The sequence below is a fragment of the Ambystoma mexicanum genome, chromosome 8 (genome assembly GCF_040938575.1).
Source record: "Ambystoma mexicanum isolate Mex_15411 chromosome 8, UKY_AmexF1_1, whole genome shotgun sequence".
In the NCBI taxonomy this organism is placed as follows: Eukaryota; Metazoa; Chordata; class Amphibia; order Caudata; family Ambystomatidae; genus Ambystoma; species Ambystoma mexicanum.
In genome coordinates this window covers 98,144,655-98,168,679 of record NC_090929.1, presented here as the reverse complement: position 1 = coordinate 98,168,679, position 24,025 = coordinate 98,144,655, and positions in this window count along the sequence as shown.

Below are 24,025 nucleotides of genomic sequence, written 5' to 3'. Positions count from 1 at the left end.
CCTCCCATGGTTACTAGATCCATACGCCATCCACTCCCCACCTAACCTGAGACTGGGTGATCCGATCCCCACTCATCCTCCTCTGGTTACTAGATCCATGCACCGTCCACTCCATACCCTACCTGAGACTGGGTGATCTGATCCCCACTCATCCTCCCCTGGTTACTAGGTCCATACGTCGTCCACTCACCACCCTACCTAAGACTGGGTGATCTGATCCCCACTCATCCTCCCCTGGCTACTAGATCCATACCCCATCCACTCCCCACCCCACCTGATACTTCCCCACCCTACCTGAGACTGGGTGATCTGATCCCCACTCATCCTCTCCTGGCTACTAGATCCATACCCCATCCACTCCCCACCCCACCTGAGATTTACCCACCCTACCTGAGACTGGGTGATCTGATCCCCTCTCATCCTCCCCTGGCTACTAGATCCATGCACCCAGAGGAGTAACTTTGCTGAAAATGTTGGGGGGGACATGCCATCTGAAGAAAGGGTGCCCCAGCCAAATGAATGGGAACAGAATGGTGTGCCATGAAAGTTGGGGGGAACAAAGACCACGCCCCCCCTAAAATTACACCCATGCATGCACCATCTACTCCCCACCCTACCTGAGACTGGGTGATCTGATCCCCACTCATCCTCCCCTGGCTACTAGATCCATATACCATCCACTCCCAACCCTACCTGAGACTGGGTGATCTAATCCCCACTCATCCTCCCCTGGCTACTAGATCCATACACTGCCCACTCCCCACCCTACCTGAGACTGGGTGATCTGATCCCCACTCATCCTTCCCTGGCTACTAGATCCACACACTGTCCACTCCCCACCCTTCCTGAGACTGGGTGATCTGATCCCCACTCATCCTCCCTTGGTTACTAGATCCATACACCATCCACTCCCCCCGACCCAACCTTAGACTGGGTGATCTGATCCCCACTCATCCTCCCCTGGCTACTAGATCCATGGACCGTCCACTCCCCACCCTACCTGAGACTGGTTGATCTGATCCCCACTCATCCTCCCCTGGTTACTAGGTCCATACACTGTCCACTCCCCACCTAACCTGAGACTGGGTGATCTGATCCCCTCTCATCCTCCCCTGGTTACTAGGTCCAAACACTCTCCACTCCCCCCACCTAACCTGAGACTGAGTGATTTGATCCCCACCCATCCTCCCCTGGTTACTAGGTCCATACACCGTCCACTCCCCACCCTACCTGAGACTGGGTGATCTTATCCCCACTCATCCTCCCCTGGTTACTTGTAGATCAATTGCTGACAATTGCGCCCCCTCCGCTGTTGGTAGAGCCCCACTGCTTTGCTTCTCTGCTCCCTAACCTTGCTCTTCCCTCTATGATTGAAAAGTGCTCTGTTCCTTCCCAAACCTAGGTTCATGCTCAATAAATACCCTAATCATTATAATAATAATAATAATAATACTATTCGACGGAGTTGTACCTGACAGAACCATTGATTATAACTTAGAGTGGATATCTGGGGAACGGCATCTGGTTTAGGACATCCTCAGGTCTTGCCCTCACTCCCCCTACTCTTTACTCCTCAGGTGTTCTTCTCACTGCTGTGTTGCCATCCTCACTCATCAGCCATCCTCACACATCAGTACACACTCCTCACTCCTCCTTCTCAGAGCTCAATTGTTGTTAAGGACTCAGTCATCAGATATCCTGAGTCATCAATGCTCCATTACACAATTGAGGCATCAGTCGTCATTGGTAGAATTCACCATTCCTTGTGACTTCTAAGTCATCAGTTGTCATCCTCACATCTCACATTATATTGATCCTCTTCCAATGCAAATAACAAGGGGGGTCCTGGGAGTCCTTCTGCCAGACATTAGTCCTGGTTACAAGAGCCTTACCCAGATTCTTTAGCTCACTACCTTTCACAGAGGAGAAATATCCCAAACATTTCAGTCTTTGTCCTGACCAGGGGCAGTCCAGCCCCGAAATGCTGGGCAATTCTCCTCTGAACAAGAGTCTTTCGTAACCAGGACTAATGTCTGGAAGAGGGACTCCCAGAACCCCCCTTATAATTTGCATATTTAAGTAACTTTGGGTCTCACCCTAAGTTACTAGGGGAATCCAGACGTGGACCCCTTGCTCACTATTCTTAGAGAGGCACAGCTCCACCCTACTGATGAGGTCCAACCAGACCGAAACACCTGTCTAGGGTTGCTGTTGGTACTCTTTTTCAGAGGAGAATTGCCTAGCATTTCGGTGCTGGACTGCCCCAGGGCAGGACAAAGACTGATATGTTTAGGATATTTCTCCTCTATGAAAGATAGTGAGCTAAAGAATCTGGGTAAGTCTCTCGTAACCAGGACTAATGCCTGGCAGAGGGACTCCCAGGAGCCCCCTTGTTAATTTCCTCTTCCAATGCATCCATCATTCATCACAACTGTTTTTGAGACTCAACCCCACTCCAGTCATGTCCAATGCCAGGCCTCGGGGTCCAGAATCCTGACGGGATTTCAGGATATCCATCATTAACATACATGAGAAGAAATGTGCATACCTTTAGTCCTCACCTCTCAGTCCTCCTTTTCACAACTCCTGCATGAATGGTCACAGTCCACTTTTATACTCATTTCTCCTCCTTAGTACTCATCCTCAGACCCCACTCCTCACCTCTCCTCCTCACTGATCAAATATCATTAGTACTCCTCTTTATAGATCAACTACTCTTCAGTAAACCTCACATCACTTCTCAGCTTCACTTGCCCATCTTGTCCCTCAGTCATCCTCCTCCCTTATCCCTCTCCCTTCTAATCCCCCTCTTTCTCCACCTCCTTTGTCATTGCCAGTTTTCTACACAACCTTTCACTCGGATTGGTTTAGGGGTTTAAGTTCCCCAATATCTTGGGAGGATAGCTCAGGGGCAACGTGCTCGCCTTGGAAGCAAGACGACACAGAGCACCACAGGTTAGAACCCGGGTCCGTGCTTAGAAACCTCTGGGTATTAAGCGCGATATAAATAACCTATCATATCATAACCACATTTCTTACTCATCTGAACATTGATAGAAAAAAATGTGTGATGGAGAATGAGCATGCGGTACACATAGAGGGCGATTCTGAGCTCATGATCTAAAGAGTGTGGAAATACGACACTCTCCCCTCTAGTTTCCAGCACCACCATTCGGAAGTGGGTGGAAGTACTGGAGCGGAAATGTTGTGCTTTCCAGCAGCAACAGATGGTAGAATCTCTCTTTGGGGGGGAAACATGAGCTCCAGTTGCATTGCGAGCATTTCTTAAAAGACTGCCTCTTTCCTAATTTAAGAAGGTTTTCCTAAACTTTCATTAAACTAGAAATGTGATGCTGCAGTCTAAGGAATGCTATATTAATAAATGGAAAAAGTGTGGTGTCGAGTTTAACAGCAACCCACAGGTGCCATATTTTAACTCCTTTTTTTGGCATGTTAAACCAGTGCTGCTGGGAGGAGAATCCCCTCCACGTGGCTGCCCTGCATTCCTGATGGTTGCTATGGCTGTTGTCAAGCCATAAATCAAGCAAATTCACAAGCCAACGCTTTCATGTCCCTGCACCACATTCTTTATTTATCATAATATGGTGTTTGTAAGGAAAGTGTTCCTCCTTCATGGCAGAACACTTTCCTGCGTTTGCACGCACCTCGGAATCGGGCCCACAGAGGTTAGGTATTTAGCTTCCCCTTGCCTTGGTTGCAGCAGGGGGGAGGGGCATTGACAGCAGTCTCACACATACACACATGTAGACACATGGCTGGGCTATGTACAGTATCGGCAAACGTATGAACAAGGGCACCCCAGGTTACCAATGAACACACTGCATCTCTCTATGATAAACATGCCAATAGGAACACGCATTTGTACTGGATCATTATATTTCTTCACAGTATCTTCTGAATGGAAAGAGAAACATGGTGATAGTGCAGAGCTGTGCATTCTTATAGGACGCTGACAGCAAAGCATCCAATGAACCACACAAGGCGTAATGCAGGCAATGGGAAAACTGAAGATGAGTCTAGGAGTCAACATGAAGGTAACATGTGTACTCATGGTGGGCCCATAGTGCAATATTCACACTCCCTTTCACAGTGGACTCTGGATAACAACAGTAGCTTGGCAGATGATCCCAGAGTGTCAAGCTGTCCTTGAACCATGGCGATGCCACACCAGAGCTGTGTGAGACTGGGCATGTTTATCATTGTGCCAGCAGAGGGAAGTGTTGGTGCCTCCAAGGAATCTTTGGACCCATGTGTCAGACCAGGAGGCATTCACCAGCTATAGCTGAGGCATGTGGCATGCTTCCGGGCCAAGCCTGCATCCTTTCTTACCTGGTCCTTGGCCACACTTGCCTGAGCCAGGGCAGACGCCACATCCTTCCTCGCCTGCTCATGAGAGAGTGACTGAATTAGTATACTTGCATAGTTCATCAGTACCCTGGAAGGCTTCTGGGTGCAACTTTGTATCTTCCTATAAAGCTAGGATTTTCTAAACCTTGACCTAGACACCAACAATTGAGCATTTCTGTTGTGAGAAGAAATGTTATTGCAGATTTTAGAAGCTTGCACTGCAAACAATGTGTGATGCTTGAAATGCAGAGTTCTCAGTTAAAGGAGCGTTAAAAGTAGGGGGTAAAGGAGAAGCTGACAAGCACACCTCAGTGCCCTTGGTGGATGCAAAGTGGGAGATGCAATGTTGGATAGGAGCCAGCCAAGGAATGGGCACAGTTAAAGGGGAGGCTCGCCAGTTTGAAATTAATCTGGTTCACCCACTCAGCCAATGGAGCAATCTGCTGGCCCATGAGACATGATTCTGCATGACCAAAGCACGTACAAGATACACCTGTGCTCTTCGAAGTGTCCTTGATGCACCCACAGGGAGACCTGCACAGAGGGAATTAGCATAGTCTATCCTTGAGGGTATTACCCGACTTGTTCGAATACAATTGAACGAATTACACAATTGACCGAATTACAGTGGTCCTAATTGACCTTCTGTACAATTGACCGTTTGGTTATTTTTATATATAGTGAGCTGGTTTGGGTTTATAATAATACAAGGGGATTGGGTTAGGGGTTGCTGGGTGGGGTTGGATTGGGTAGAGGTTTGCGGGGGTTCCCCCCCCCCCCGCATATATATCCTAATTGACCTTTTAAATTCAGTCAATTGTGCAGAAGGACAATTGTAATTCGGTCAATTGTGATTCGGTCAATTCGTATACAACCTCCTTGAGTTTGTTGAATGCTTACTGCCAAGTAAGAGGTGGCAGCTGCCACAGGCTGGGTATGGGTTACTCCCTCTCTTGCCTCTGCTGCTTCCTTGTGTGTCACATGGACCACCTCCACTACAGACCCCCTTAGGGTGCTGCCTTCCTGCAAAACATGTTGCATGTGTTCGAAGACCTGTGCCATACACTCTTCCATTTCTGGTGACTTCCTTCTGGGTAGACTCAATGGCTTGGATCCTGACCAGGGCAACCTCGGAATCGGCAGTAGAATCCGGATGCGAGGAAAAGGTTAACAAGTGGGTGTCAAGTCCTGAGCTTGCACAGATGCTCCTCCGATTAGGGAGACTTCTAGATGACCTTTCCAGGCTGGACCCCGGTGCGGACAGGTGTTTACCATCAGTGGAAAGCACCAACAATGTATCTCCCAGTCTCAGCCACTGCAAGACCTGCAGGTCCACAGTGAGCATTGCAGTTTGAGGCAGTCAAAGGGAGGGGGTAGTTACTGCAAACTGGATGAAGATTTTTTGGAGTCCAGTTCCTTTTCTGCTGGCACCTCAGTATGTGGGTTAGGTTTCTCTGCCCTTTAATTTCCCTCCTTGAGGTTGCCCTCCACTGAAGGTTTCCTGTGAGATTCCAACCAGAGGGAACAAACTGTCAATTAACACATGTCTACATATGTTTTGGCATTACATTACATCAATGGGTACATACATGTCTTGTGCATATGATCTTTGTCCTTCATCTTCTTCTCCTATTTTTGGACTTCTGATAACATTCGATGCCCACCCGCTTGATGATCAACATGGGTTCTCCTCTGTCAACTTCAGCTGCTGGCTGGTGGGCACGCCGCCTCCTGTGACAAGGCACCCACCATAGGCATTCAGCAGCCTTTCTGGAGATGCCTTTCAAAGTTGTTCCGCTACTTTTTGAGGTCATCTGAGCTACAGGGCGGGGAGAATACCCACCATGTTTACTTCGGTTTGAATGGACACTCACAGCCTGGTCCTGATGCATGGTGGAGATGTATGATATGATATGATATGGCATTTGTAACGCGCCTATACACAAGTGTTTCAAGGCACGACCTGCATGACCTTCAAGTTGTGCAGGACTTGAAGAGACACGCCTCTCCATGAAGAGACACGCCTCTTCCACAACAATGCTACCAACATGGACGGTCAGCTCCTTTGCTGAGAGTTTTGCATTTGGACTTTTTTTAAGACCTGGTCCTGGTGGATTCCCGAGCGTGATGGGGATTTGTGATTTGGCAGCAAGTATGTTGACGCGTCAGCCGCATGCTGCTGTGATATGATATGATATAGCACTTATAACGCGCCTACACACAAGGTTATGCCCCACAACATTTGTTTCCAGTTCTTATCATGGACTAAAACAAATACATTTTATATAGGTGACTTGGAAAGTACACAAATCACATGGCCCAACTTGACCATTTTTAAAAACAAAATGTTATAGAAGTCAAATGAAGTATATAAGTAAAAGCCGTCTAATTGATCTTACAAGATTTTATCTGGGTTTCTCTTTTGTATTTTAAAGCTTTAAATATGCCCAAAATACAGACATGTGAACTCGTTATTTATAAATGTGCAGATAATCCTTTGAATTGTACAAAAAAGCAAACCATGTTTTTGTGTCAAATGAGCAGACCTTAAGAAATGCTTGCCAGAGGCCTGCATTTTCTGGTCCAGTTTGTTATGTTAAATATTATGTTAAAATTACTTGTAAAGCGGGGCTTTTGCCCGAAGGCATCATGGCGCTAATGGAGGGGAGAACCCCAGGAAAGCCCAGCAGGCTAGCCAATAGACAAGAATATTTAGAAAAGGAACGTTTTCAGATGACGACGAAACAACAGATGATCATCGATAGCATGGAGAGTGCGAGGCAGCTGATTCCAGAGTGCAATGCCAATACAGAGAACACATGGCCGCCCACTCTGGAAATGGGCAGCGATGGGGGGTCTGGACAAGAAATGCATTGGCAGAGCGGAGGGAACGTGATGGAACATAAGGACAAAACTTGTCCCTAAGATATTCAGCCCCTTTCTTCTGCCTAGAACAGAAAGATCAGCCAAAGGTCTAATCACTGCCACCAGCATGTGAGAAGGCAAACCGTTTCACTGAAGACAGCACAGTACTGTCAGTGATATGGGCTTATTTGCCAGGATAACTGTATCATCTACAGGCAAAGCTAGGATTCAGCAATGAGCACCTTCAGTCCACAGTCATCTAACCACCTCTCCAGACTAACACTTTATGCTCATCATTAGGGGTGGCTGCCTAGGTTTTTCAACCACCCGTCTGTAGAAAACAATTTCTAGATCTCCACCATACTGATGCTTTTTGTTTTCATAGCAACCGCTATAGGGTGCAGGTACATTGCTGACATTAGCACCTGATGTGCTTCAAAACAAAGTACATGTATGTGCAGATTTACCAACTTCAGACATAGGAAAGGCTGAGCCTGCACTGTTGGAATTTGTTTTGTATTCTGGCATATCACCACAGATATCTATGGTGAGAGCTTAACACACTGAGCTATCCTCTGGACCATCACAACACTCACATTTATCAATATGCATTTCAATGTTGCCTGTTGCACATGATCACTATAAATATAATAGGTTGTTTATAACGCGCTTAATAACCAGCGGCTTCTAAGCGCGGACCCGGGAATCGGAGCTGTGTTGTTCCACGTCGTCTTGCTTCCAAGGCAAGCACGTTGTCCCCACCGAGAGGCGAGAATGCCACAGGAGTTGTGCCATAATGAATGCACAAACTATGATTACCACAGTGAACCCAGAAAGCATTACAGGGTGAATTGATCAAAGCAGAATGTCAACAACGGACAGGGAATAGGTTTCACCACAGCAGCATGCCATAAAACATCCTGACTGTGCCATTTATGTTTGGTGAACAATGGCAACTGACTTATTTAGATCAGGCAGCCCTGTGGGCTCCCCTCCAAGCTGGGGGACTGGGGCAAGTGCCCCTTTTTTCCTCTCATAAAGATGTCTCTGGTGTGACTTGGTCAGGTGGGACCAGGGCACTGCCTGTATTAACTCTTGGAAGAGAAAGTTCTACAATTCAAAGCCTAAAAAGGAGCAAGGCACTCCATATTATTTTTTCAAAAGAAAAAATACTCCCATGATTAACAATGTGGGAGTAAATAACTTCCATGACAAGAAAAATGAATAGTTGCATAATGATGTATGATGCAGAGGACGTTTCACCCGTGATCCAGTGTGACACGTACTGTGCACAAAGCATGGAGAGAAAGAGGACAGGATGAGGAGGAGGTGAGGTAAATGCGGAGTGGTGAGAGGTGGGTCGGGGAGGAGGGTGAATGGGAGGGTGCAGGAATAGAGGCGCTAGGAAGAGCGAGAGTGGGGGAGTGTCAGGGGTTCTAAGGGTGTTCTCCGGGCAATGTAAGAGGGGAGGAGTCGGGGGATAAATGGACAGGGGTTTGCACTGGGGTTGGGTGGGGTCCCCGGGGAGGCAGCTGGAAGACAGGGAGGAAGGAGGATAGTGACTGAAATTACATCATTTGTGCAACTCCCATTGCATGGGAGACTTGTAATGGGAGTTGCGTAAGGGATGAATATTAAAAAGAGGCTACAAAGGGCCAAGAACCTGAAGGTATGATTTTGACTGTGTGAGTTCCAGTGTTTCCTGCGTCTTGCAGTGTTACTACACATGTGCAGTATTTTTCCCTCGGGTACTCTGTGCGCATGCAGATTGCACAGTAGAAAGCTGCACCCATGCTTTGACCCCACCTACCGCTGGACCCTTTTTGCAATGGTGCAGACAGACTACTAAAAAACATTGGTGTGGAAGGTGACCCAGAACAATGCCAGTGGTTCAGATTAATTCAAAACTTTCCACCCATCACTTTTTTGGTTATAGTCTGTCTCCCTATGTGAGACGGCATGCCCAGGCGTGAGTCCCTGTATCGGTGTGCCGTAGGGAACCATCCTGTAGCTCACTGATGGGGGCCAACAAGGCCGAAACATGACTGTGGTTGCTTGTGTTTCCATGCAGAGGGGACATGTCCTAGCAGTTTGGGCTGGGCTGCTCCCATTGGTGGTCGTACCTGACTGATTTGCATATATCTGGACCCCTTTTGCAATGAGGCAGACAGGCTAAAAAACAGTGGTGTGGAAGGTTGCCCAGTGCAAAGCCAATGGTTCAGATTGATTCAAAACCTTCCATCCATCACTTGTTTGGGTCTAGTTTGTCTCCTTGTGTGAGAGAGGGTATGCCCAGACGTGAGTCCGTGGCTCGCTGTGCCATTGGGAACCAAGCTGCAGCTCACTGATGAGGCCCAACAAAGCTGAAACGTGACTGTGGTTGCTTGTATTTCCATGCAGAGGGGACCTCTGGCCTAGCCGTTTGGGCTGGGCTTCACCCATTGGTGGTGGTATCTGACTGATTTGCATATAGCTGGACCCCTTTTGCAATGAGGCAGACAGGCTAAAACATGGTTATGTGGAAGGTTGCCCAGAGCAAAGCCAGTGGTTCAGATTGATTCAAAACCTTCCACCGATCGCTTTTATGGTTATATCATTTTTATACCAAGGCATGCTGCTGTTCACTTAAAAAGGCACTGTTATAGAAAATCCTGGTGGATGTTGAAAGTGTTTGGGTAATCTTCCTGGACACATACCTCTTTCTGTACAATGAGGCTGGCAGATGTACCTACTCATCACTTAAATATGCATTGGGCTCTATCACCAGTGGTGTAACCAACACAAAGGTCACAATATAAACGATTGGCATCAATGTCCAGGCTCCCAGTAAGGGTCTATGTGCCTACACGAGGCAACTGCAATCATCTGCAAAGAGCAACAGCCAATAGAAGGGGTGAAAGACTGTCTCCCCAGCAGGCAAGGAACCACTGGACGCTCCCTCAATGGCCCTCTGTGAATATAGCACCATACACAGCCTATAAATCCCGTGGTAACTGACAAATAGATGATTCCACTTAATTCCGCAGTGATTAAGCCTCTGCCTCCTTCTGGTAGTAAAAACATTTCCATTTCTCAGTAATTAGAAGCTGTTTACACCGCTAATTAAACATCTGATCAGAGGCGCATGCAACTGACCATGGCGCCAGAGATGCTGTTGCAGCCGCTGTAACTGATGAGCGCGCCGCGCAGCCCATTTGTACGCGTCACTTGCTGGAAACCCCTGACTACTGCTGGCGCTGCTTGCTGTCAAAGGAAGTTTCCTGAAGTCAGGGGCATATGGAAATGGTACCTTTTGATAGCATTAAGAGACTTTGACATCTCTCTAGCTGGATTCAAGCCGTCCAGTGACCTTTCTGTTTTCTAGAAACTGGCAACAAAGCTTTTCTCTCATGTCATTTAGAGGGTCTAAATTAATTCTCCTCCTTTCTGCCTTAGTTTCCCCCGGGCGTTGATCCAAAGCTGTATTATGACTAACACTGTTCCAAGACCTTGTCAAAAATCATGTTTCATAAAAAGCACAATCAAAAATGTCAAATAAAATATTGGGTGCCAATCAAAAGGAACACAAAACATCATAATTGCACTAAGCGTGATGCTTGAAATCACTGAACTGGCGCAAATCAATGGGAAATGTTAGCTAGAGCAGCAAGAAACCGCGCAGGTGGCAACAGTGCGCAGTATAAGAACCTTTAACGTAGCATCCCATAACCTCCTGGAATGCCAGCCAGCCAGAGTCAATATCGGCTTTTCAGCAGGCTTCCGCTCTGACAGCCTACCCATCCCAAACCTGAGAACGCAAGTGTTGCTCCTAGCAAAGTAATATGTTTAAACCAGGTGACCCTGGTATATCGTGCGCCGGTCTAGCTAAAATAAAACACGGGCGTCTTCAAGGAGGCTTGGGTTAAAAGTGGAATGAGAACAGCAGCAACAGAGGCATCCCCTGAGGTGGGAATGGCCTGTTATTCGGAGACATGCTTTGCCATTGAGTCTGTCCTGCAGGAAGTTCGCCATCACACAGAGTTTACATTGAACAGACAATGTAACCTGTGCGGAGGTGATGGGTTCTGCCAGTCCTTGTAATCAACCAGAGGCCCGTCTTGCACAGTTTACAACTGTGTCTGTTATTTTCCTTTTTTTATATTATGAATGTGTTAGTGCATATTGTAACTAAATGCGGGTTCAGCAGCCAATCATTTTCCAACACACAAAAATAAACATTGCCTTGGCGCTAACAGAAAAGGCAGATCACTGGTTTTAAACTGAGGGTGCCCCTTTCCAAGAACGAAGGACAAACATCAATCGATTACGTTGTAGTCTTGGTTCACTTAAATTGAAAGAAATGGACTAAAGTGAATCCAAGCCCAAGGCGGCAATGGGGTGTCCCTGGTGACATGGAGCCACTGGATAGCCTGACTGTGTGCAGCGAGGAAAGGGGGGTGGGCATAATGGCTAACAGACTCGGAAGGAAAGCCAGAATCAATGGACTCTAGGGACAAGAACAAGGCAATCACAGGACATGAAAAGCAGGCACTGGAAACAGCAGACATAAGCAACAGGGCAGCTGAGCAGGAAAACCACAGCTAATAGCATGGAGATATGTAAACAAAGACACAGCCAGAACTGAACCCGGTATGGATATACTTGGTCGAAAGAATTTGACCTTTTCACATTCGCCCGAATTTATTTTGCTCTTTTCTTGGTCAAAGATTGAACCCAGCTAGTAAAATGCTGAAACTCCATGTGTAAAAATGGTCTTAGGATGACCAGCTGAATGCACTCAAGACACCCTTTTCATCTGGGCTACAGGGGTGACATGTCTGTGTTCAAGTCTCCTCATAGAACTGGTAGCAGCCAACTCATGCCCACCTCACCAACTAATCACAAACAATCAAGGATCAACTCCACTGTCGCCAGGGAATCTTTCCAAAAGAAGCCTGCCACAAGATGGTTCACCCCCAAACGTTCACGTCTGTTATGTTATGTTTATTTATTTTATACAGTGCACGTTCACCAGAGAGGCATCTCGACGCTGCTCAGCAGACCCGGGGGGAAAGAACCCAGCTTAAAAGAGATAGGTCTTCAGGGCCCAACGAAAGTCGAGATGGTTGGGCATCGATCACCGAGAACGAGGAAAGGATCTCCATAAAACAACAGCTGCACCGAAAAGGCACGACCCCCAATGTGCCTCCCCCTTAACCACACTAACATCCCAACCCCTCCTCAGGAGGATAGCTCAGGGGCAACGTGCTCGCCTTGGAAGCAAGACGACACAGAGCAACACAGGTTCGATGCCAGGGTCTGCGCTTAGAAACCTCCGGGTATTAAGCACGTTCTAAATAACCTATCATATCATATCCCCTTTCCCTGCAGAGCCATGTTCATCGGGACTGCCCAGATGGGGGAGGTGAGTTATGCAAGACCACTTTACATCACATTAATCCCACCAGCATTATGTCTCATCTGATGAACACAGGCACAACGTTTAAGGGCAGAGATGACCCGAGTGAGTCAGCGCCAGGAGTCACAACAAATTGTCCTCTCCATGCTAAGGGGAAGTCATCCAATCTGCCCGGCGCACAATTTCTGCTAATTACGGAACAACTGCAACACATCATGTGGATGCTGTGACGTCAGACTACCCGATTCATACACTGGGGATGCTCCCGCAATATGTCCAGCATCTTTCCCATCACCCATGCAGAGCTGCAACTTCTCTTTTTTTTAAGTTACTGCATCAATGTGCCTGCATTGAATGGTTTTGATTGTTTTATTTGTAAACAGGAAATTCCATGCGCCTGGGCCTCCTGAACCTTTGTCTCAAAGGGACAGACAGAATCCTAGTAATCAATGTTACCACTTTCTCAATATCACATTTCAGAGATGTTTAAATTGTTTGCCATAAAAGATTATACCTGCTTCGAAGCACTGCAATAATTGCTGAAATTGTGCAATTTAATTGTACTCAATTATCGACCACAAAAGGATGCAGGGCACAGTTGACAAAGTTCAAATCGGTGCCCAACTTGCTGAACACAGTTGTCTGAAGAGAGTGCTTAACTTACCGAGCTATCTTGTCGACCAATATTAAAGAGGTTTTGGTGGGAGGGAGTGTAAAATACTATGCGGCCATTTGACAAAGGTAAGGAGTTAAATTCATAAGTAATGTTTTGTGTACAATGATTTGCCTAGTCTTGAAATATTATTAGGCAACTTTATTATCTTACATTACATCTAGACATAGAAGGCCAGATTCTAAACTATGAGCGCAAATAGAAGGAGCACACAGAATGCGCTCCTTTCATTTACGTGCCTTACTGAAATTCTCAAAGGTGACCTGAGCAAAGATGCGCTGTCCAGCCCCCTTGCATACCTTGGTGTCCGGAGCCAGCATCAATTTGATGTGCAGCCAACAGAGGAAAATATTTGTGCATATCTATGAAAATTATGACCAATTTGCTGTTCAACATTTGTACTCCCAACCCCTGTTAGGTGACGACCAGCGTCAATTTATAAGAAATGCCAATTGCATGCCGGGAGCTGCCAACGTTAGCACGTACATGCCTTTGGGGCCCAGGCATGCAGATGCCATCATTTACAAAGTGAAGTGTAATTGTGAAGATTAAGATAATGTGAAATCGTCTTAACTCTTCACTTTTACGGTCCGTTTTGCAAATCAACATTTGCCGCCTGCAAATGATGCTTTACCAGCAGCGTTTTATAATGGAATCCACCTGCTATTTTGCTGGTGCAAATACAAAGCAGATTTCATAGGAATCCATTGGTTTTGCTCCTCCATGAAAATCCATTGCAGATCTAAATCAAGATGCTCTTCCAAGATGGAGCAGAAAACCAAAGCAGGGATGCAAACTCCACTTTGTGCCCGTCCTACGCCTTGGAAAGGCACGAAAATGAGCTGGAGCGCAAAATGGAAACGTTAAAGTAATGCGCCTTGATTTTACAATCTGCTAATTTGAATAATGCCCCCCCACGCGTGCTTAATATAGACATACTTGTGCATATAGTATCTAAACATGAGATAATATTTTCACGTATGGGACTCACCTTTTGTGAATCTTTTTTTACAGGCAGTAGTCACACCAAAACCCGAAAAAGGGTTTGTAAATAGGACATCACTATGAGTCTTTGGCCATCGTTTTTTAAAGATTGTGCACCATTTTTCATAATAAATTAAACTTTATAGATCTAGCTTAGAACCTACAATATTAGACCCAAGCCCAAACCTGCAACAAGATGTTAGGCCTGAGCCTAAAACTGCAACAAGATGTTACGCCTGAGCCTAAAACTGCAAACAAGATGCAACAAGATGTTACGCCTGAGCCTAAAACTGCAACAAGATGTTAGGCCTGAGCCTAAACTGCAACAAGATGTTACGCCTGAGCCTAAAACTGCAAACAAGATGTTACGCTTGAGCCTAAAACTGCAAACAAGATGTTATGCCTGAGCCTAAAACTGCAAACAAGATGCAACAAGATGTTAGGCCTGAGCCTAAAACTGCAAACAAGATGCAACAAGATGTTAGGCCTGAGCCTAAAACTGCAACAAGATGTTACGCCTGAGCCTAAAACTGCAACAAGATGTTACGCCTGAGCCTAAAACTGCAAACAAGATGCAACAAGATGTTAGGCCTGAGCCTAAACTGCAACAAGATGTTACGCCTGAGCCTAAAACTGCAAACAAGATGCAGCAAGATATTAGGCCTGAGCCTAAAACTGCAACAAGATGTTACGCCTGAGCCTAAAACTGCAACAAGATGTTACGCCTGAGCCTAAAACTGCAAACAAGATGCAACAAGATGTTAGGCCTGAGCCTAAAACTGCAACAAGATGTTACGCCTGAGCCTAAAACTGCAAACAAGATGCAACAAGATGTTAGGCCTGAGCCTAAAACTGCAACAAGATGTTAGGCCTGAGCCTAAACTGCAACAAGATGTTACGCCTGAGCCTAAAACTGCAAACAAGATGCAACAAGATGTTAGGCCTGAGCCTAAAACTGCAACAAGATGTTAGGCCTGAGCCTAAAACTGCAACAAGATGTTACGCCTGAGCCTAAAACTGCAACAAGATGTTACGCCTGAGCCTAAAACTGCAAACAAGATGCAACAAGATGTTAGGCCTGAGCCTAAAACTGCAACAAGATGTTACGCCTGAGCCTAAAACTGCAAACAAGATGCAACAAGATGTTAGGCCTGAGCCTAAACTGCAACAAGATGTTAGGCCTGAGCCTAAACTGCAACAAGATGTTACGCCTGAGCCTAAAACTGCAAACAAGATGTTACGCCTGAGCCTAAAACTGCAAACAAGATGCAACAAGAAGTTAGGCCTGAGCCTAAAACTGCAAACAAGATGCAACAAGATGTTAGGCCTAAGCCTAAAACTGCAACAAGATGTTACGCCTGAGCCTAAAACTGTAACAAGATGTTACGCCTGAGCCTAAAACTGCAAACAAGATGCAACAAGATGTTAGGCCTGAGCCTAAACTGCAACAAGATGTTAGGCCTGAGCCTAAACTGCAACAAGATGTTACGCCTGAGCCTAAAACTGCAACAAGATGTTACGCCTGAGCCTAAAACTGCAAACAAGATGCAACAAGATATTAGGCCTGAGCCTAAAACTGCAACAAGATGTTACGCCTGAGCCTAAAACTGCAAACAAGATGCAACAAGATGTTAGGCCTGAGCCTAAAACTGCAACAAGATGTTAGGCCTGAGCCTAAACTGCAACAAGATGTTACGCCTGAGCCTAAAACTGCAAACAAGATGCAACAAGATGTTAGGCCTGAGCCTAAAACTGCAACAAGATGTTACGCCTGAGCCTAAAACTGCAACAAGATGTTACGCCTGAGCCTAAAACTGCAAACAAGATGCAACAAGATGTTAGGCCTGAGCCTAAAACTGCAACAAGATGTTAGGCCTGAGCCTAAACTGCAACAAGATGTTAGGCCTGAGCCTAAACTGCAACAAGATGTTACGCCTGAGCCTAAAACTGCAACAAGATGTTACGCCTGAGCCTAAAACTGCAAACAAGATGCAACAAGATGTTAGGCCTGAGCCTAAAACTGCAACAAGATGTTAGGCCTGAGCCTAAAACTGCAACAAGATGTTACGCCTGAGCCTAAAACTGCAACAAGATGTTACGCCTGAGCCTAAAACTGCAAACAAGATGCAACAAGATGTTAGGCCTGAGCCTAAAACTGCAAACAAGATGCAACAAGATGTTAGGCCTGAGCCTAAAACTGCAACAAGATGTTACGCCTGAGCCTAAAACTGCAACAAGATGTTACGCCTGAGCCTAAAACTGCAAAGAAGATGCAACAAGATGTTAGGCCTGAGCCTAAACTGCAACAAGATGTTACGCCTGAGCCTAAACTGCAACAAGATGTTACGCCTGAGCCTAAAACTGCAAACAAGATGCAACAAGATATTAGGCCTGAGCCTAAAACTGCAACAAGATGTTACGCCTGAGCCTAAAACTGCAAACAAGATGCAACAAGATGTTAGGCCTGAGCCTAAAACTGCAACAAGATGTTACGCCTGAGCCTAAAACTGCAACAAGATGTTACGCCTGAGCCTAAAACTGCAAACAAGATGCAACAAGATGTTAGGCCTGAGCCTAAAACTGCAACAAGATGTTAGGCCTGAGCCTAAACTGCAACAAGATGTTACGCCTGAGCCTAAAACTGCAAACAAGATGCAACAAGATGTTAGGCCTGAGCCTAAAACTGCAACAAGATGTTTGTTACGCCTGAGCCTAAAACTGCAACAAGATGTTACGCCTGAGCCTAAAACTGCAAACAAGATGCAACAAGATGTTAGGCCTGAGCCTAAACTGCAACAAGATGTTAGGCCTGAGCCTAAACTGCAACAAGATGTTACGCCTGAGCCTAAAACAGCAAACAAGATGTTACGCCTGAGCCTAAAACTGCAAACAAGATGCAACAAGATGTTAGGCCTGAGCCTAAAACTGCAAACAAGATGCAACAAGATGTTAGGCCTAAGCCTAAAACTGCAACAAGATGTTACGCCTGAGCCTAAAACTGCAACAAGATGTTACGCCTGAGCCTAAAACTGCAAACAAGATGCAACAAGATGTTAGGCCTGAGCCTAAAACTGCAACAAGATGTTAGGCCTGAGCCTAAACTGCAACAAGATGTTACGCCTGAGCCTAAAACTGCAAACAAGATGCAACAAGATGTTAGGCCTGAGCCTAAAACTGCAACAAGATGGTACGCCTGAGCCTAAAACTGCAACAAGATGTTACGCCTGAGCCTAAAACTGCAAACAAGATGCAACAAGATGTTAGGCCTGAGCCTAAAACTGCAACAAGATGTTAGGCCTGAGCCTAAACTGCAACAAGATGTTACGCCTGAGCCTAAAACTGCAAACAAGATGTTACGCCTGAGCCTAAAACTGCAAACAAGATGTTAGCCCTGAGCCTAAAACTGCAACACTATGTTATGTCTCAGCCTAAACCTGCAAGAAGTTGGTAGGCCTGACCCTAAAGACAGAACAAGATGTTAGGCCTGAGCCTAAACCTGCAACAAGATGCTAGGCCGAAGCCTAAACATGCAACATGTTAGACTCTAACCTAGACCTGCAAGAAGAAGTTACGCCTGAGCCTAAAACTGCAACAATATATTAGGCCTGAGCCTAAACCTGAAAGAAGATGCTAGCCCTGAGTCTAAACATAACAAAGTTGTATGCGTGTGGTCGACAGATACACTGTATTCCAGCTAAGGTGAGTAAAAACGATTTCTCCCAAGGAGTGAAAAGGGCAATTTTACCCTTTTGAAGTGTGTGGGATTCTGCATGTTCCGCTCTTTGCTTCAGGCGTGTGAACATTTCACTCAAATCGGGTTCTCTGAAATGTTTCGAGCTCAGAATTTGGTGAAATATTCAGTCGCCATTTTGGCCAAAGGTGGCCACATCAGAGGGAATCCATTCTGCCAGCTTTGGGGAATTTGAGGCAAATTGCCCCAATTTCACATCACCCCCTGTAATGTATCCGTGGCCGGGACTGATGTGTAATCAGTAACCCAGCTGCCACCGTGCAAAGTAGCTCCCACGATTCAGGGGCCCGAGAGTGGCCCAATGCCTGTATCCTCTCAAGGGCCCATCATCACATTTTTCAGCCCTCGCCCCTTTTTGTGTCACTGCTGGGGTGCAATCCAAAGAGGGGGTAGAAATGTAAAACTGCACAGAAACACTCAGGTTATTAGTTAGGAGTGTTCCCGTACAGGGACCGGCCAAGATAGACAAAGGGGTCATTATAAGGTGGGCGGTAAGGGATACCGGGCACCGGTAAGGAGACCGGTGCCCGGTAATCCCTTACCGCCCTACTACAAGGTCCCTTAGCGGGTCCCTCCTTTAACGCCTGGTCTGACCTGGCATTGAGGACGGGACCCGTTAAGGGACCAGGGCACAAATAACAGGCTTGACATACGCGAGCCCATTATTTGTGCCCTCGCCATTCCCATTGAGCCCTATGGGGGCTCAAATGGGAATGGGGAATGGCATTTTCAATGGGGACTTACCGGTCCCGCAAAGGTCGGACTACACCGGTAAGGCCCCATTGAACTAGTCAGGTGCCGGACCCATTATTGGTGGCAGTCATGGCGCAAATAGCGCCATGACTACCACCAACCTCGGAATGAGGCCCAAAGTCAGAAATGACCCCTGCCAGGGTGATATAAAAACTGTGATGTGCGGACCAGGTCATTCCATTATCACTTTGGGCTCTTTCTGCTTCCACGTGACACACGATTCAAGGATTTCTATAATAAAAGTAATATTTGTACAGCTCTTTCGCGTCACATAGAACAATGTTATATACAATTATTTGCACTTTTACTGCACTTGCTTGAGAGGGAGGGTAGTTGCACTTCCCAATACTGGCACAATACCTTTTAGTGGGGATGTAACAACACTTTCATACCATGTATTCTGGGACAGTAAGATCCTGCGCTTCAATCTTCCATCACTAAAAACCTACAGATACAGGAGTGAGAGCGCATGAGAGGTAGAGAGAGAGTGGGAGGGAGGGAGAGTGCGGTTACCCCTCCATCTTTAAAGTGGCAGCAACTGCCTCCAGCCTTGTCAAACAAACAGAAAAAAACACAACTCTCCTCATGGGTCCCCTCCGGCGCCATACAGTAAAGATGATATATGACCGTCAGTAACTTCCCCAGGGCACATCACACTTCACTAGGCCGAAAATGTGAGCACGCGCTGCCACGCGGAGTGGCGTGAGGAACCCGCCGCCATGTGGCACGCAAGTCAGCAGTGGACTACACCTGGGCTGGCGCAGCTTGACGACGCCCCAAGGGATGGAGACACCACGCTGCCCATGGCGGGGAGGCGGCAGTGCAGAAAGCGGCTCTGTCAACAGGGGAGGGGAGGCCGCACGTGCAGCTGGCTGCACGGCATGACGTGCCGGGCCGGCGGCCGCAGTGCCAGCTGGGTCCCGCGTGCTGGGTGGGGACTGAAGCGGAAGTGGGGCCTACAGAGAAGCGACTCCTTTATCACAGTTTGGGGCTCATCATATTATTCTTACACAATAAACACATCAACTTTGGTTTGACAGAAAACATGTACTCGTGTCACCCGGACAACATTACATTTAATAGGGCATTGAGCCACTTTGCCAAAACAGAGAGTGACACTGATTCAGAGAGCCAAAATGTTTAGTACATTGTTTAATTCAGATACTGAAATACTGGTACAAAGTCATGCCAGACAACTTACCAGATGAGTACATTATGCCAGATAGCTTACTCCTGGCAGATACTTACTCACCGGAGAAGGTGTACCAATGACCTTGTGATTGACGTGTTTAAGTTACGCGGTTGCTGATGTGTTGTTTTAGGCCCACGGGAAAAGAAACCAATGTTCTGTGTGCATCCGGCACTGGATTGCCACCCTGGGGGGGGAAAGGAAGGGGGGTGGGGGGCGACTGAGACACAAACCAGGATGTGGTTGTGAGGGAAGTGAAACCAAGTAATTGGGACACATCTACAGGCCGCATTTTACCACATCTCGCATTGACCCACTTCTATAATAAACCATGGTAACAATGTCAGAGAAAGAGACCTGGGAAATGGGTTCATTGAGAGGAAGTCATGTCAGTTGCTACACAAAAGAGAGAGGGCCACCTGGGCAGGATGCAGACACTGGACTCAACCCAAGGTGAGTCCAAGCAAAATTATTTTGAGACACGAAGGGGATAAATGTAATTTTATTCACTGTAAAGCGGCCTTGTAGAGCACCCTTCTGCCATGTTTGCTGGCCTTGCTGCATGTGGCCTTGAAAGAATAGCGAGGGGGTGCTTGTCATTGGTTTGGCGGGAGAGGCGGATGCGAAACCTCGGTGCTGGTGGGTGCATATCAGAGGTTTTGCTTAGTTTATTATTTTGAAGAGCACTCAAATTCCGCTCCGGGAAGGTATGCAGCGCTGCAGGTAAAATGGAGAGAATGTACAAACTGCATTAAGAAAGATGGAGACAGACGACCCTCAACAGAACTCAATAGCATACAACTAGTGGAGAGCAGGAAACCATGCTGAAGAAACAAAGGGAGATCCATAGTGGTCTGTTGATATGATATGGCATTTATAACGCGCCTATACAAAAGTGTTTCAAGGCGCAACGAGGCAAGGGGGGGGGGGGACAAAGCGAGGACAGACAACGATCCTACTAGGACAGGTGTCATTCAGATTGCGCAAGTGCATGGGAAGGGGGGAAAGGAAAAGTTCAAGGGGGGAAGGGAGAGGGGAAAGGGCAGTACATGGGAAGTGGAATAAATAAGATAAATAAAACACATAAAACAGGCAAGTGCAAGGAAGTGCAGACAAAGTGCTGGAAAGGGGACTGAAGGGATACAGAAAACGGTCCCCAAGTGCAGAGGTTGCCAGGGAGGCAGTGCAGGTGGGCAGTTGACAGGGCCTGGGCCAGAGATCAGAAAGGGTGGCCAGGTAACCAGTGCAATTTCAGTCAGGAATTCAGCAACGAAGGGGAGGAGAGAAAGCAGAAGCAAAGAGGAAGGTTTTGAGGTGTTTCCGGAACCGGAGTGGGTTCTCCTCGAGTTTCAGGGAGGCAGGAAGGCTGTTCCAGAGAGAGGCCCCTGCCGAAGAGAGTGATCTGCCACCAACTCGTTGCTTGGAAAGCGACTGACCCTGAGGGAGTTGGAGGCAGATGAGCGAAGAGCTCAAGAAGGAAGATATTTAGGAAGAGAGAGTTGAAGGTATTGCGGCCCCAGACCCCAGAAGGCCTTGTGTACAATGCAGAGGGTTTTGAATTGAATCCTCGCCACCACTGGGAGCCAGTGCAGAGATTTCAGTCCTGGAGAGATACGATCCCTGGGCTTGAGGCCAAGGACAAGTCTCGCAGTCCTGTTCTGGATAAGTTGCAGAGGGCGGAGAGTGGAGGCAGGAAGATTTAGATAGAGGCTGTTAGAGTAGTCTAGCTTGGAGAGGACCAGGGCTCTGGAGACAGTGACCTTCTGGGGGAAGGATAGAAAAGAAGAATACCTCTAAGGAGGTGCAGCTGCTAGTGTGACCTCTTAGAGACGTCAGAGATGTGAGGGGAGAAGGAGAGTGCAGAGTCGAAGATGACCCCGAGGTTTTTTGCCTTGCAGGTGGGAGAGGGAGGAGGGCCAAGAGAGGCCGGCCAGAGAGCTGCAGGGAAGGAGGGAGTGGGTGTGCCGATGAGTCGAATCTCAGTCTTACTGGCATTAAGGTAGAGGTCGTTGGCGGCACACCAATCCTGGATGGCAGACAGACAGTCAGAGATGAGGGAAGGAGAGGAGGAAGGGGAGGCTGAGGGTAGCCTGAAAATGAGCTGGGTATCATCCGCATGGCACTGAAAGTTGGGACAGAGAGCGGTGATGTGGTGGGCAAGGAGTGCCAGGTATTGGTTGAACAGCCAGGGAGAGAGGTTAGATCCCTGGGGGACACCACAGGTAGAGGAAAAGATGTCGGAGAGGAAGGACCCAAGTTGGACCTGGGAGGGTCAGTCGGAGAGGAAAGAAGTCAGCCATGCTAGAGCCTGACCAGTGATACCCAGGTTGTCACGGAGACGGTTGGGCAGGATGGCATGGTTGACAGTGTCAAAGGCAGAAGAGAGATCAAGCAGGATAAGAACGCAAGGGGTGTTAGAGTCGAGGTTGATGAGCAGGTCTTCAAGGATGTTCAGGAGAGCAGTTTCCGTGCTTCTGGCAGCTCTGAAACCAGACTGATGGTCATGAAGACAACCAACAGATTCAGTGTGGAGATTGAGTTGGGAGATGGCCAGTTTCTCCAGAAGCTTGCCCAGGAAGGGAGTTATGGAGATTGGGCGATAGTTAGCCGGGCAGGAGGGGTCGGCAGAGGGTTTCTAAAGAAGAGGGTGCACCAGGGAGTGCTTCAGTTGGGGTTGGCAAAACAAAAGAGGTTATGGCTGGAAGGTTTCAAATGTACCCTAACCTCTGGCATTGCTCTAGGCAACTCTCCACACCTTCGTTCTTCACCTGCCAAGCCATTACAAAAGGGGAAAGGCCATATGCAAATCAGGCTTGGTCCCACCCCAAAAAGGGCAGTCGAGCCTGAACTGCTTGTCAAATCCCTTCTGCACGAGACCACAAGCATCCCCAGACATGTTTCAGACTCACTGGGCACCATCAGTGAGGAGTAGCTTGGGACTCTAGGCCCAGCAAAGCATGGGACCAATGTCTGGACACAACAGTTTGGGTGACCCCAGTGGGTCACAACAACCTGAAAACAGTCCAGCAATAGTTTGTGCCCAGCTGAAGAAAATACCAGAGGAGAGGTAACAGAGGCATAATGATCTACACAGGAACCGGAGTAATGTTGCTACAGCCAATGTCCGATTGGCCTCCAAGGGCTGTAGAAGTCTCTGCAGAGATCAAATCTGATTCTAAAGGGAGAAGCTGATGTTCAACACTTTTCCATAGTGCCAGGAGGCTACCAGTTGGTGGCGATATTGCAAAGTACATTTAAAGGAGTTGCAAAAAGGGATTGAATGTCTCACATCAGTGTGTTTCCAAAGCCAGTTCCCAAAAGGGGGTTATCAAGATGGAAAGGGGGCAGGGTGTCAAAGGAAGGGGGATCCAGAACCAGCCCAGGAAAGGAAGGGGAGGACACTCCAAGAATCGGCCGATGGGAGGAGGGTGTGGGGGCACCCAAAACGGGCCATGGAGAAGAGGAGCAAGCGGAACACAGAACCACCCGGGGAAGGAGGGAGAGAAGACCAGTCTAGAGCGTGCAAATGGGGCTCAAAAGTAGCACTAGAACGTGAGGGAATCCAACCTGGCAGAGATGGAGGGGACCCTTGGAGGACCATAGGAGCAAGACACATACATAGATACTGAGGGTACAAGGATAGTGTTGCACGGTGCCGTCCTGCCTGGGTTTATGGAGGGAGAGCCTAGTGAACAGGCTAATAGGTGATGCACTTTTCTGTTTGCCCTTCATCAGGGTGCAAGGGCATGGACGTCCTGAACTTAGTAATAATGGAAAGGCTTGGTCAGCTGGGCACATCCCAGCCGAACCACATTCGTCCTCATTGTACACTGTGAGTACCGCAAGGGCCTTGGAAAGAATAACTGCAGAACAAATTGCTAGTGGCTTCCCTCTTCCAACTTCTCTCTTGCCCTGGGCTGGTGCTGCATTCCGCCTCCCCTTCATACCTTTCCTTCCTCTTCCACACTCAGACTAGTATTGCTGTTTTGTTGAGTTTTAACTCATCCATATGAACTTTGGCTTCCGTTCCAATCTAATTTTCAA